This window comes from Heloderma suspectum, chromosome 9 (assembly GCF_057233095.1).
Source record: "Heloderma suspectum isolate Gila_16-S chromosome 9, 16-S_ref, whole genome shotgun sequence".
In the NCBI taxonomy this organism is placed as follows: Eukaryota; Metazoa; Chordata; class Lepidosauria; order Squamata; family Helodermatidae; genus Heloderma; species Heloderma suspectum.
In genome coordinates this window covers 27,941,876-27,956,395 of record NC_139466.1, presented here as the reverse complement: position 1 = coordinate 27,956,395, position 14,520 = coordinate 27,941,876, and the positions used below count along the sequence as shown (strand labels likewise).

Here is a 14,520-nt window from a genome sequence, read left to right as displayed (position 1 = left end):
CTGCTTTGCCTTTGGCCCTGCCAACCACTAGTATGTGGCCTCGAGAGCTACTCCAAAATTCAGTCCCTGGGCTGAAAGAGGTTCTGGCATGGAGCATGGATCCAATCACTGAGCAGCCCACCTGCTGGCCAATGACCCATCCCAGCCTGAAATGTTGGGAGTGACCAGATATTGTGGCCCATTCAGCATGGACTGATGACATGGGCCCATCCTGTGACCTGGGTGTGTGGCAGGCATGCCAGCCCCCTGAGCTGGGCTGGGGTCTTGTTGCCTCACCCCCAAGGTCCCTTATGGGGACCCCCTTTAGAGGATCAGGGTGACCCGAGCCCCGCTTACCCCACTGAAATGGATTCAGCCCTGTGCCCACAACACTGTTGTGATAGAGGTGATAACACAAGCAGTGAGGCCAACGATGATGGTCCTATAGGTAAGGTAAACCCCCTGCAACATACTTCCCAGTCAAGCCAGCAGGTAAAATGCCTTCCCAGCCCCATCAACCAGTGACTAACTTCTATCCATAGCAGCAATAAAGCCAAGCTAGGGTGGGTGGGCGAGCAACTCTGTGTCAGCATGGACCAGAACCACATGGAGGCCTCTCATATATAAGCTGGGAGTGGACCTGAGAGGGAACTCTCCCTCCTAGGTCAGCCCTCCCCCCAGACCCTCCCCCTGGAACTAATTGTAAGAACATAAGAAGAGCCATGCTAGATCAGACCAGGGGTTCATCTAGTCCAGCATTCTGTTCACACAGTGGCCAGTCAGCTGTCAACCAGGAACCCAGAAGCAAGACATGAGTGCAACATCACCCAGCAACTGCTGCACATGGGCTCACTGCCTCTGGTACTGGAGGTAGAACACAGCCACCAAGACTAGCAGCCACTGATAGCCTTCTCCTCCATGAATTTGTCCAACCCCCTTTTAAAGCCCTCCAAATTGCTGGCCATCACTACATCCCATGGTAGTGAGTTCCATAGTTTAACTATGCGCGATGTGAAGAAGTCCTTCCTTTTATCTGTCCTGAATCTCCCACCAATCTGCTTATTTTATTTATTTATTTATTTATTTATTTATTTCTATACTGCCCAATAGCCGAAGCTCTCTGGGCGGTTCACAAAAACTAAAACCAAACAACACACAATAAAACAATTTAAAATATATAGAACATTAAAACCACAATATAACAATACAACCACAATAAAACCTAGCAGCAGTACAGGAGTTTAAAATACAGATTTAAAACAGCAAAGATAAAAATTTAGAAAGCTAAAATGCCTGGGAAAATAAAAAGGTCTTCACCTGGCGCCGAAAGGAGTACAATGTAGGCGCCAGGCAAACCTCACTAGAGAGCTCATTCCAGAGCCGGGGTGCCACAACAGAAAAAGCCCTCCTCCTAGTAGCCACCCGCCTCACTTCCTTTGGCAGGGGCTCACGGAGAAGGGCTGCTGATGATGACCCCTTTGGGTGTCATCCTATCTGCTTTATAGGATGACCCCTTTGGGTGCTAGTATTGTGGGAGAGGGAGAACAAAATGTCTCCCTGTCGACATTCTCTACACCATGCATACTTTGGTAGACCTCTATCATGTCTCCCCTTACTCTTCTTTTTTCCAAGCGAAACAATCAAAGCAGTTGTAACCTTCTCTCAGTCAGCACTGCTGATTGGTCCATGGAGCACTCCCATCCTGCAGCACAGCTGAGATGCTCCGTGGGCCACTGGCTATGTGGCTAGAAGGAGGATCCTGATTGGTCCCTGCAGCAGCAGGCTGGTGCAAATGGGGGCCACAGGTAAGCAGGGCTTCTTCACAAATTCTTATCCAAGGTTGCCAAGAAATGCTTACTTCTAACTGGAAGATTGTGCTTCCCCCTTCCCTTGATGATTTAAGTCCGAATAATATATATATATTTTTAATCTGTTGACAGGAACTTATGGCATTGAAGTCTATTGTAAATATGTACCCAGTTATAAATAGGTATAATTTTCAGTGTTATTAATGGGAGCCACATTTAGGTAAATGTCACGACTGTATAAATTATCCTAGCATTGTTGTTAACAAGTGGATGGATCACACCACAAGTGTAAGTTGTCATTTCACATTCTACCGGCATAATTCTCCATTTGTGCCATAATCTTTGCGCATTGTCCTGCTGTTTTCAAAGTGCTTGTTTTATTTATTCAAAATAAAACTCCTTTGACAAAAATAGCTCTACAGAATGGAGTGTATGTGCGTGTGTGCGTGTGTGTGTGTGTGTGTGTGTGTACTAGTGCTGTGCCAAAAATTCCTGCCACATTTTTTCGACCATTTCAATTTCATAGAAAAGAAATTGCTTTCAAACAGAAATTCGAAGGAGGAGAAATTTCAGAGAAATTCTCATGGGTTGGGTTCAGCATTCTTGTGCTTACCTTACTTATGAGGTGGCCGAGGAGTGTGCATGAGTGCCCTGTCTGTCATTGTACAATAAACCCTTTGGCAGCCTGTGGCTTCCTTGGCTTCCTGCACTTCAGTTAAAGCCATCATGAGGAAGACATCATGAGGCCATTCCTCCCATGGGGCTTTTTCAGTTCAGAAAGTGCAGGTGGCCTGGGAGGCTGCAGAGCAATGGAAAGATGTGTAATAGAGAGAGAGAAAACACACACAGCACCCTTGGCCACCTTGCAGTGATTAGGGAAGCTCAAAAAGAACACAAAAAGAAATTCAAATTTCTGCTTCAAAAAAGTGGAAGCCTCAACACTACAGAAGCAGTGCAATAAACCAAAAACCTTCAGGAAAAAAAGAAAGAAACCGTGCTACAACCCCTGCCAATAATGAGCCCTGTCTGTGAGAAACTGTGGGAGAATGTATCCTCCCCTAGGAGAAGTTCGGTGAAATTGTCCCACCAATTTCTCTGCCTATGAATAGGCTGGAGAATTTTGAGAGGCCATTTGTCCACAGTTCTAATGTATACACACACAGTCCATTCTCATAGATTCCTTTTTATTTATACAAAGGAATTTGCTATGTTGAAAGCCTTGTTACGTTTTGCTGCCTTGAAGATTTGATGGAAAGGTGAGATGTAAACACTTGAAATCAGGGATGTATGACTTTTGCTAAATCTGTTCCTTCTGTGTTTCACGGATTGTCAGGCGGCTTTCATTCTGTCATCCATTCATTGACAAAATCAGATTCTTTTCATTCTTGAGTTAATTCGCATTAGAGCTAACGCACACTTGCTCACTTGTGCAAATGCACATGTGCATTAGCGGTCATGCACACTTGCGCTCATGCACTGATGCACATTAGCATTAATATGAATTAGAGCAAATCCCCCCCATTGAAAAACCGATCCAAGGAATCCATGTGATTCGGGAAAAGCCAGTCCACTGCAGATTCTGCAAGTCAGATTCATAGAAATCTGAACTTATTTAAATCCACTGCGGATTTCTCCAACATTCCTACCTGAAATAAACATATGAATCTGTTACAGCCATGGCTTTCTACATGCACCTAATCAACATGATGAAAACAACTGTATGTTTGCATTTGTCAGCTGTTCTGAAGGTGGGGAGAGGAAGGACAGCCAAAGAGGGACAATGGCATGGGTGGAGGTAGTTAAACCTTTGCACCTGTTGTGCAATAGGAAGAAAGAGTACACTGACAGCAACGGGAGGTTTCCTCCCATTACTAGTAGGAGGAGGCTGATTTGGATTGGGACTATGGCAGGGGCCAAGGGTCCCCTCCTACACACATGGTCCCAATCCAGTTTGTAAGCCCCCCTCCCCCCCCGGCTGCTGGCCACTGCTGTTATTGTTGTTATTTTAAGGAAACAGCAACAGAACAGTGAACTATGTGACCAAGATCATGACTAGTTCGGCCATAAATCACAAAGAAAAGGAACAGGTTCTCAGGAGATATATAGATATAGATATAGATAGTAGGAAGCCCTACAGTAAAAATTATTGTAGGGCTTCCTACAACAACAACAGCAATCAAAATAGAAATAGAAATAATAATACATTTTTTTGGCATCCTAAGAACCTGTTTGTCTTCTTTGTGATTTACTTTGGATGCTCACCTCCTTCTGTTTTCTATTATTATTATTACTTATTTATTTTATTATTTTAAGAAAACAGAAACACAAGGGTGAACTATGTGAACAACATCATGACTAGTTTGGCCACAAATCACAAAGAAGAGAAATAGCTTCTCAGGATTATATATAAATTTATATATATAGTAGGAAGCCCTATAACAACAACAACAACAACAATAATAATAATAGGTTTTTGGCATCCTGAGAACCTGTTTCTCTTCTTTGTGATTTACTTTGGATGCTCACCTCCTTCTGTGTTTTTAGTTTGTCCATAAGTCTACATATGTGCAATTCAAACGGGTGGGGAACCTCTTTCAGCCCAAGGGCCAAATCCAATTTTGGAAAAGCTCTTGGGTGCTGCACTGCAGTGGTAGGTGGGGCTGGAGGCAAAGGGGGTGGGGCCAAAGGCAAAATGAGTGGGGCCCCAAATGCCCCCAAATACCAGCATATTTTAGCTTAAAATTCCTATACTGCCAGTAATTATGCCTTAGGAGAGAAGTTTCCACCTTTTGGATGGGGGCGGGCAGAATGAAAGCCAGGAAACCACTAAATGATCGGTGGTCTGGGGAAAAGGGGAAGGATTGTAAGTGCTTTGGGGCAGGAATTTATTTTCCTGTTGTTACTTTGATGGTGCTATACGAATAATAAATCATCATCGTAAATAATGGGGAACTGGAAAATAAGGCAATCATAGGTTAGCTGCTTTTCTGGTTTGATGTCATCTGCAAAGCTTTTAGGATGCCATGGAACTGTGTACATAATGCTTAAGCACTTTATCACAACTCACACCACCGGAGAGCAAAAGGAAGGAACTGCTCACCAACATTGGGCAATATAAATCATTCCTTTTAAAATGATTCCAAAGTTTGATTTAAAACTCAGCAACTGGATTAATCAGCTACTCCTCAAATTGCATTCATTTTGACCCTTTGCATCAAGAGGAGTGTAATTAAGGGCATGGGGGGGGGAATGCTGGGACTTTAAATTTGGCACCCGAATTGCAAGGTTAAAGCAGTAAATTTGGGGCGGCTTGAATTCTGCCAGGTGAGGAGGAGGCATCCCTCTTTCTCGTTGATGAAAAGAACAGCTCACCTCCTGGCAGAGAGGCAATGAAAGACGAAGCCGTGGGCGAGAGAGGAGGATGCAGCACCAGTAAGTCATTGAAGGTAGATAGCCTTGTCCTTGAAGACTTGAAAATGTATGTAAAGTTCGATGGAATCATGGCAGTGGAATCAAGAGGGGAGTAAAGGGCAGGGAGGTGAACATGTTCAAAGGGCTTTTCTTGAAGGTAAGTCTCATGACAGCAGGATCTGATTGCTCTAATGAGAACAGGGAACAACATTAGAACTGCCACATATAAAAACCAGTAACAACAGCAATTTAGGATGCAATCCTATGCATAGTTAGACAGGGGGAAAAAACCCTACAACTCCCAGAATTTCATTCTGTTGCTTTCTGCCCAGTGCTCCCGTCTATCAAGATCACTTTGAATTTTGTTTCTGTCTTCCAAAGTATTAGCTATCCTGCCCAATTTGGTGTCATCTGCAGATTTGATCAGCATTCCCTGCACCTCCTCCTCCAAGTCATTAATACAAATATTGAAGAGCACTGGGCCCAGGACTGAGCCCATTACCTCTCCCCAGTTTGAGAAGATCCCATTGATAAGCACTCTTTGAGTCCGATTCTGTAGCCAACTGTGGATCCACCGGATCATTGTTTTATCTAGCCCACTTTGAGCTAGTTTGCTCATCAGGATATCATGGGACACTTTGTCTAAAGCTTTGCTGAAGTCGAGGTATGTTATGTCCACAGCATTCTCACAGTCCACATGGCAGGTTACTTGATCAAAAAATGAGATCAGATTCGTCTGGCACGATTTGTTCTTGACAAATCCATGTTGGTTTCGAGTAATCACTGCATTGTTTTCAAAGTGCTTACAGACTGACTGCTTTATCATCTGCTCCAGAATTTTCCCAGGGATTGACGTCAGACTGACTGCTCTGTAGTTCCCAGGTTCCTCCTTTTTACCCTTTTTGAAGGGTAAACATTAGCTCTCCTCCAGTCATCTGGCACTTCACCCGTCCTCCATGATTTCTCAAAGAGAATAGACAGTGGCTCTGAGAGTTCTTCTGCCAGTTCCTTTATTACTCTAGGATGCAATTCATCTGGCCCTGGAGATTTGAACTAATTCAGAGTAATTAGGTGTTCCTTGACCATATGCCTATCGATCTCAAGCTGCAATCCTGCCCCTTCAGCCTGCACTTCGCCTTTGCTGGGGGGGGAGGGGTCATATACCCTCTTTTGGGAGAAGACTGAGCCAAAGAAGGAATTGAGCACCTCTGCCTTTTCTTTGTCATCTGTTATCATTTTGCCATCCTTATTTAATAGCTGAACCACCATTTATTTCCTCTGTCTTTTACTGTGCACGTAGCTGAAGAAAGCCTTTTTGTTGCTTTTAGCATCCCTCGCTAACCTCAGGTCATTCTCATCTTTAGCCTTCCTGATGCCATCCCTGTAATTCTGTACTACCTGCCTGTACTTTTCCTTTGTTGCTTGGCCTTCTTTCCACTTCCTATATGTGTCCTTTTTTGTTTTCAGGTCATCTCTAAGCTTTTTTTAAAGCTACATTGGCTTCCACCTTTTCTTCTTGTTGCAGTTGTTTGTAATTGTGCCTTGAGAATTTCCTTTTTTAAAAGCTCCCACCCATCTTGGACTCCTTTTCTCGTTAGAGTCGCTTGCCATGAGACCTTACTGATCATTGTTCTGAGTTTATTAAAATCAGCTTTCCTAAAATCCAGGGTATGCGTTTGACTACACTCGGCTTTTGCTTCCCTTAGAACGAAGAACTCAAGTATAACATGGTCGCTTCCCCCCAGAGTTCCTGTAACTGCTACTTTATCCACCAAGTCATCTCTGTTGGTTAGGATCAAGTCAAGGATAGCCAATACTCTAGTTCCTTCTAGGGATGGCGGAGAAATCCGCCACAGACTCCAGTGAGGCCGGAATCTAAAGAATCCGGCCCTCCGGAGTCCATGGCATAACAGACTACCCCCACCACCACCCCTGAAATCCCCCTGGAACGGACCTACCTGCTGCCATCCGTCCGGTGTAGGGGATGCTATTTGCGTCCTTGCTTTAGCCGTGATAGGCTACGTAAATATATATATAACCTATCACGGCCTAGTGTAGGGACGCAAACGGTGTCCCCTACGCAGGATGCCATTTGTGTCCACAGCAGCCCGGCAGTGGATGGATTGGAGGCCCTGCTGCAGATCAGCCCGGCCAGTGGCTCCGCAGACTGGCTGCGGCATGCAGGTGGCCAAGCAGGATTCCGGGGGGGGGAGGACCGGATCACCTTCCCCCCCCCGCAGACCCCAGCGGAGCCAGGTAAGTGGGGTTTCGTATACCCCTAACTCCTTCCTTTACTTTCTGTAGGAGGAAGTTATCCGACACACAAGTCAGGAATTTCCTGGTGGGGCCACGTTTGCAGAATTTGTCTCCCAACAAATATCAGGGAAATTGAAGTCCCCCATATATTATTATTATTATTATTATTATTATTATTATTATTACGTTTCTATACTGCTCAATAGCCAAAGCAATTAGACATACTATGTATTAGACATACATAGCTGTTAGACATAGCGGGGTTCTCTTCAGTTGCTCTGTGGAGCTTCTTTTCCCAGTGAAGTAAATGGGGCATGGCTACAGCTTCTGCACAGGGAAAGACTGTTGACTGGGATGAAAATGTGGTGATGGTTGGGTCCCCCCGCAAACATCTTCACAGCCTTTGGTGTGATTTCCAGGCACGTCCTGACCTATTAATTCTGGGTATTGTGCTTTCTATTTCTCTTCCCGGCACATGTAAAAACAAAACAAAACAAAAACAAATTACCTGAATGCCTCTTCATCTGGGTTCCGTGCTAGAAATTAAAAGAATGTCCTCTGAATAGATTCCAGGATGTTATTACAAGGTATGGCAGGTTTAACAAACAAGCATCATAAATGCAGTCTTCAGTTTGCCCCGGTAAATGGAAATAATATTGCTTGTGCCCTTGGTTTGGTAATAGTTGTTCTAGTATTATTTCTTCTTTTTTCTGTCGTGCTATGTGTGCATGAATAAAGCTCTTTTTAATGTATATGTCCTGAATACCAGATGTTCACATACACCCATCAAAACCTTTGCTTTTCAGCTAGAGAGAGAGAGAGAGAGAGAGAGAGAGAGACTCGTATTCCCATTCAGCATGTATTTTATTCTGGCTTCTTTTTTTAAAAAAAAAAACTAATTTTGCCAGTTAAGAATGCAATCCTGTACTATTTACCTGGGGAGTAAACACTATTGAACATCAATGGGACTTACTACTCAATAGACATGTGCAGGGTTGTACTGTAAGGTTTTGTCTTTTTCTTTTTTTATGGTCTTAAACAATGATCAAATATACATTTCTACCTCTCTCTCTCTCTCTGTCTCTCAATCTCTCTCTCTCTCTCTGTCTCTGCGCGCTTCTAAGGAAGGCGGCCCAAACAGGAGACACCATTCAGATGTGAAGACCTATTACAAGATTGAAATAGATTTCTAATGCTTATATCATTCATCTTCGCAGTGTGTGATTTCAATCAGGGGGAAAAAATGATGAATTGTTTTACAGGGTTCTTTTCTCCCCCCCTCCCCCCTCCCTTCCACCCATAGATGCTAAACTGTAATACGCTTCCCCTGGTCTATCTCAGCTATTACGGACTTTAACATGCAATGTGACCTTGGTCGGCAAAGCATGTTTGGTTAGCACAAAAACTTAATCATAAGAAGTCATAAGTAGAATCCTTCTTCTTTACTGCCCCTTTTTCGGGGGACTCAGAAATTTATGACTTGTGGGACAGGTAGGATATGAACAATGGGCCAAATGGAGTGCAGGGTTATCTCATCTGTGCAAAAGCGGCTGCTGGAAATCGATGTGACCTCTGCCGGGCTGTCACCGCAGTCCCCACCCTCTGCGTCCTATCTGTCTTTTGGTGGGGAGCTTAGATCTGGATGCTGTCTCTCTGCATCTCTCTCGGGCCAGATTATCAAAATGAATCATTGCCTGCATAGCTCTTTTATTTCTATTTATTTTCCTGCTGTTGACTAGCTTGGGTGAAATATGATTTCTTTTTGCATTTGATCCTCACTGCAGCCAGCAGCACCTAATTTAGCCATGTCTATCTCCTTAAAGAAGAGTAATACCATTTTGAAACTTCAATCTACTCTACAGCAACATTACAAACCATAGACTGGGTGCCCTGTCTCCTCCGTCAATATGAATTTTCCTTTTGGCCATTTTAATAGCATTACTTCCCCCGCCCCGCCCCCATACTTGAGATGTTCTATATTGTTTTAAGCAGTTTATCCACAATTCATTCTTTACTCTCTCTTTCTCTTTCTCTCTCTTTTCCTTCACCACCCCTTTGGTTTACCTTGCTTCACCAATTTTGGCACAAGCAATTAAGTTTAAGAACTCGGCCCTTGATATAAAATATTTAAACAGGAGAAATTGTATATAGTCTTTGACTAGGGGAGAACGCGTTGTTCTAAGAGTGTAACCAGAGGATTGTTTTGTAGGGGGGAGCGGGGAAGGCAGAGACATTGCATATGCCTGCTTCTGAAATATTAACGGAATTGATGTGATGAGAAGGGAGCAGAATCTGATTAACAACTCTGAGTAATCATTTGCAGCAAATACATTCCAAGTTGAATGCAAAACATACCCTAAGCAGAGATGCCCATAATTTGGAAAGGCAGCTGGTGCTTCCGGGTTATGTATCTGGTAAGCAAATCCAGAAACAAACCAGCTGCTGTCTAAGACATCTTTAGGAGTTTTCCCTCTAAACCATGGGTGCTGAGCCTCTATTAGCCTGAGGGCTAAATTCCATTTTGGAGCAGCTCTCGGGGGCTGTATTCCAGTGGTGGGTGGGACTGAAGGCAAAGGGGGGTGGGGCCAACAAAAACCCCAAATACCAGCTTATTTAAGCTTAAAGCTTCTACTGCCAGTACCTATGCCTTAGGAGAGGCATTTCAACCTTTTAAAATGGGGCAGGGGGACTGCACTAACCTGGGGCAACCACTAAATGATCAGTGGTTGGTGGAAAGGGAACCCCAGAGAACTGGATATGACCCTCAGCCCTGAAATTCTGCATCCCTGTAGTACAGAGACAGCCTGTCCATATAGGTGAACTAGGCGGTCACCTAGGGCACCAAGTTAAGTGGGGCACCAAATTCGAGGGAAACGATACATTCAACAGAAAAAATATGAATAAAATAACCAAGATGTCAATATTTCAATTCCTGTGCATGTACAGAGGGAATATGACTAAGGCTGTGGAGGTGAGCAAGGGAGCAACTGGGGATGGTGGGGCTAAGTCAGGCTACCCGCCCACCCACCTTCGGAACCCGGTCCTCCCTCTGGTGGCACGGGATAACCTCCTTCTCCGCTGCTGCTCTCAGTTGGAGGCAGGGAGTGAGAGCCCCACACACACACTCACACACCCCAGCAGCTGCTTCCTTTGCCCTCAGAGGGCTGAGCCCAGAGGCTAGCAGAACCTTGTTGGCTATGTTGCCCCGAGGATGCAACCAGGACCCTTCTTCCAGGGACCTCCCTTAGGCATTGTGGATGGGACTTCTGTTCCTTCACAGAGCAGATGACTATGCTCATCTCCACTGTTGTTTTTATCAAAGCCTCTGTGCTGATACAGTGTTTAGTAACACACACACACACACACACACACACACACACTTGGGTTTTTATTATAAATGATAATATTTCTGCTTCCAAACATGCGGGGGACAGGGTCTGGTATTGGCTCTCCATTAAATGGCAAATAGGTGCAAAATGTTTCCCAGTTTACCAAAAGAAAGCCCAGCCTAGATCTACCCTTGGAGTTTGCGGGTGGGGGTGCCGATTGCATGGCTCGCCTAGGCAGTTGCCGGAAGCTAGTCTAGGGCCATCCCTTCTGCAGTAACAGGACAAAGGGGCTGCTGTGTCAGTACTTAAAGAAGCCACTCGGACTTTTCAGGCAAGGGAGCGGGAAGAACTCTGGCAAAGCCATCCATATCCCATCACCTTAATCCACAGACTCTGGTGGCAGTGAACTTGGTGGTGGGGGGAACGTGGGTGGGGCCAGGGCCAGGGGGGGTGGCCATTTGGGGAACCTTGGAGAACCAGACTGGAATCCCCGGAAGGCCAAATTTAGCTCACAGGCCTAAGGCTCACAGGCCCATGGGCATGATGTTGGGGACCCCAAGCCGAGGGAACCCTCAGACCTGGAGCCAGCCATGGGGGTGACCATGAACAGTGGGAAGTGGCAACTGGCCTTCCCCCCCATTTTGTTTTTTAAGCTCTGCCACCACAGGCAGCAGCAGTAGCCCTCAGTTGTCATTTACACCTATCACGTGGCAGTTCATTGTATTTATTTGTTTGCTACTTTTATATCTCGCCTTTCTTCCAAGGACTCCGTGGCAGCAGATAGGGTCCTCCTTCTCTCCGTTTTATCCTCACAACAGTCCTGTGAGTTGGATTAGGCTGAGAGTCAATGGCACCTTCAAACGGAGGACTGTCCCCTGTGAAGTATGTCACGTGGCCACCCTACATAGCTGATTCAGAAGAAGGCGGCTTTGATGATTTTTATTTATGTTTATGTTTATTACATTTAGAGATGTATGGATTGTGTAAAATCCATTCCGGCTGTGTTTCGCGGACTGTCAGGCGCCATTCGTTTCATCATCCGCCCATTCATGGAATTGGGGGGGGGGTGTTTCTGAAATAGCACAACTTCTCATGTGCGCAAATGCACAGATTCCTCCCAAATGAGCATTTTCATGCTTTAGCCTGTGGGGGGAAATGTGCATTCCCCCCCCCCTTTATTATTATTTTGCCTGTTTCCCTATGGCAAAATTGCACAAAATTCGGGAAAGTTAGAAAACCAGTCTGCAAGTCCATGGAATATGTCTGACAGGGAAAAAGCCAGTCTGGTGCAGAATCCACAAGTCAGATTCATGAAAATCCAAACTAATTTAGTTCTGTAGCAGATTTCTCCAACATCCCTGATTACATTTATATCCTGCCTTTTTTTCCTCTTGCAAAGAACTCTTGTAGTTCACTTAGTCCCCCTCCTCTCCATTTTATCCTCACAACAACCCTGTGAGGTAGTTAGGCCGGGAGTCAGTGACTGGCCCAAAGTCACTCAGTGAGCTTCATGGCCGAATGGGGACTAGAACCCAGGTCTCCTGAGTCCCAGTGCAGCACCCTAACCACTACACCACACAGGCATTCATAGATAAACTGCCCCTGAACATAGAGATTCCCTGTACCTTGGCTCCTACCTATTGATCGACCTGCCCTCTGTGAATTTGTCAAGTGCCATTGTAAAGCCTTCTAACTTAGCAGGCACCACATCTTGCAGTGATGCATTCCATACGTTTCTTTGCTCCAAAATCGCCAGCCAGCTGTTCCCCCAACCCAACGGAAGTTATCCTGCAGTCTCGGAAAGAAACTATTAAAGGAAGGAAAGAAACGTGATAAATTTCTTGACTCTGGGACTTCTTTGTATTAAAAAAATGGTGGGACAAATGGAATGATGATGATGAAAAGTAATTCCATGTTGATGAAAGGTAGAATATTAGCTGTAATCCTGTAATGTTTAAAATACAGTAGCAACCACTGGCCCTTGGGATATAAAACAAAAACTGTGTAAAAAAAGAAACCCCACTCTACTGCGTTCCACATTATTCTCACTTCCTGTTGGTCACATTTGTTGCTGCTTGCTGATGAATTAAAAGAAATTAATTTTTTATTTTGATTTTTCCTCTGTTGCTCTTTTTGGAAGGGTGAGTTTAATTCTTACTGTATTTCATCCTCTTTTTGGTAGTCAAAGATCGTGTACCAAAAATGTAGTTAATTCAGGACTGTGTACATTGTGCAAGGCTAGAAATTAGTAATGGTTGCACAGTTCAGCATCCTGTAGGAAGCTGTCTTATGTCAAGACAGAACACCAAACCATTCAGCCCAGTACAATCCATTCTGTCTAGCAGCAGAGTTCATTACATCAGCTAGATGAGGAACAGCTGCAGGGAGTTTACTTTGCTCTTCCCTGCCAGAAAGAACACCTAAGACCTTTGTGGCCAAGAACTCCTGCTTCAGCTTGCTTTTTCCTTCTCTCTCCCAGCCCCTTTTCCTTTTGTGCTGTGTCTTTTAGATTGTAAGCCTGAGGGCAGGGGCTGTCTTATTATTAATCTTTGTAAGCCACTCTGGATTGGTTGGTTGGTTTCAAATGAAGAGTGTGGTTAAAATGCTTGAAAGAAAGAAAGAAAGAAAGAAAGAAAGAGAAAGAAAGAAAGAAAGAAAGAAAGAAAGAAAGAAAGAAAGAAAGAAAGAAACCCTGCTACCCACAGGGCTTCAATGAGAGAGCTAAAGAATCAAACCTGGGACCTGCTACACCCACTGCTGAGACTGGGTGGAAATTGTCCCCACTAATTTCACGGCTGCATTTGCTGTGAAGTTTGACCAGGGGCAGGGTGTGTATTTCAACAATTTGTGGGGGACCATTCAGAATTTTCAGGGGCAAAATTTAAAGTGGTCTCTTTATGTGAAGGGCTGTCGTGTCCAAGTTCAGCAGAAAGAACAAAGATGAAACTGCCAATATCATGACACCTTTATAGAAATTTGTGATGCAGCTACGCTTGTAATACTGCGTGAAGTTCTACACTTCACTGAACCTGCAAAAGAACATTGTAGGGCTGCAGAAGGTGCAGAAAAGGACAACCAAAATGACCAAGGACCTGGAGTAATTCTTGCATGAGGAAAAGTTACATTTGGGGCTTTTTGCTTAAAAAAAGAAAGAAAACCAAATAGAGTTCAAGGTAGCAGGGGGACACGATAGAGGTATACAAAATTATGCATGGTGTAGAGAAAGTGGATAGGGAGATGTTTTTCTCCTTCTCTGATAATACTAGAAGCCAATGGGCTCATCCCATGAAGCTGATTAGTGGGAGATTCAGGATGGATAAACACATTCTTCACACAGCACATGGAACTATGCAATTCACTTCCAACTTGGATGGCTTTAAAAGGGGATTGGATAAATTCATGGAGGAGAAGGCTAACAGTGGCTACTAGTCCTGATGGCTATATTTGTTTCTTTGTTTCTTTAGAAATATTTCTTGTCCTTTCAGGGCAGGAGCCCTCCCAAGGTGGGGAACAAAAATAAAACGCATAATAAAAACCGATGTGGCATTAAAAATGACAAAAACACCATAAAAACAGCAACGGCAGCAAATGTTCCAAAAATCAAGAAACACCAGACCAGCATAAAATAAAACTTAAAACAGACAGCCCATTCTGCCAAACATAATCAGGGAAAGGCCAGAGTAAAGTAGTACATTTTCATGGCCTTCTTAAAAGCCTGCAATAATGGGGCCTGTCAG

At 44.3% G+C, this 14,520-nt stretch overlaps 1 protein-coding gene across 2 annotated transcripts in view; it reads left to right on the top strand.

Moving 5' to 3' along the window:
- The window catches only part of DACH2 (dachshund family transcription factor 2), a 502,690-nt gene that overhangs the window by 464,838 nt on the left and 23,332 nt on the right, over positions 1-14,520 (top strand). The gene's annotated exons all lie outside the window — the stretch shown is intronic.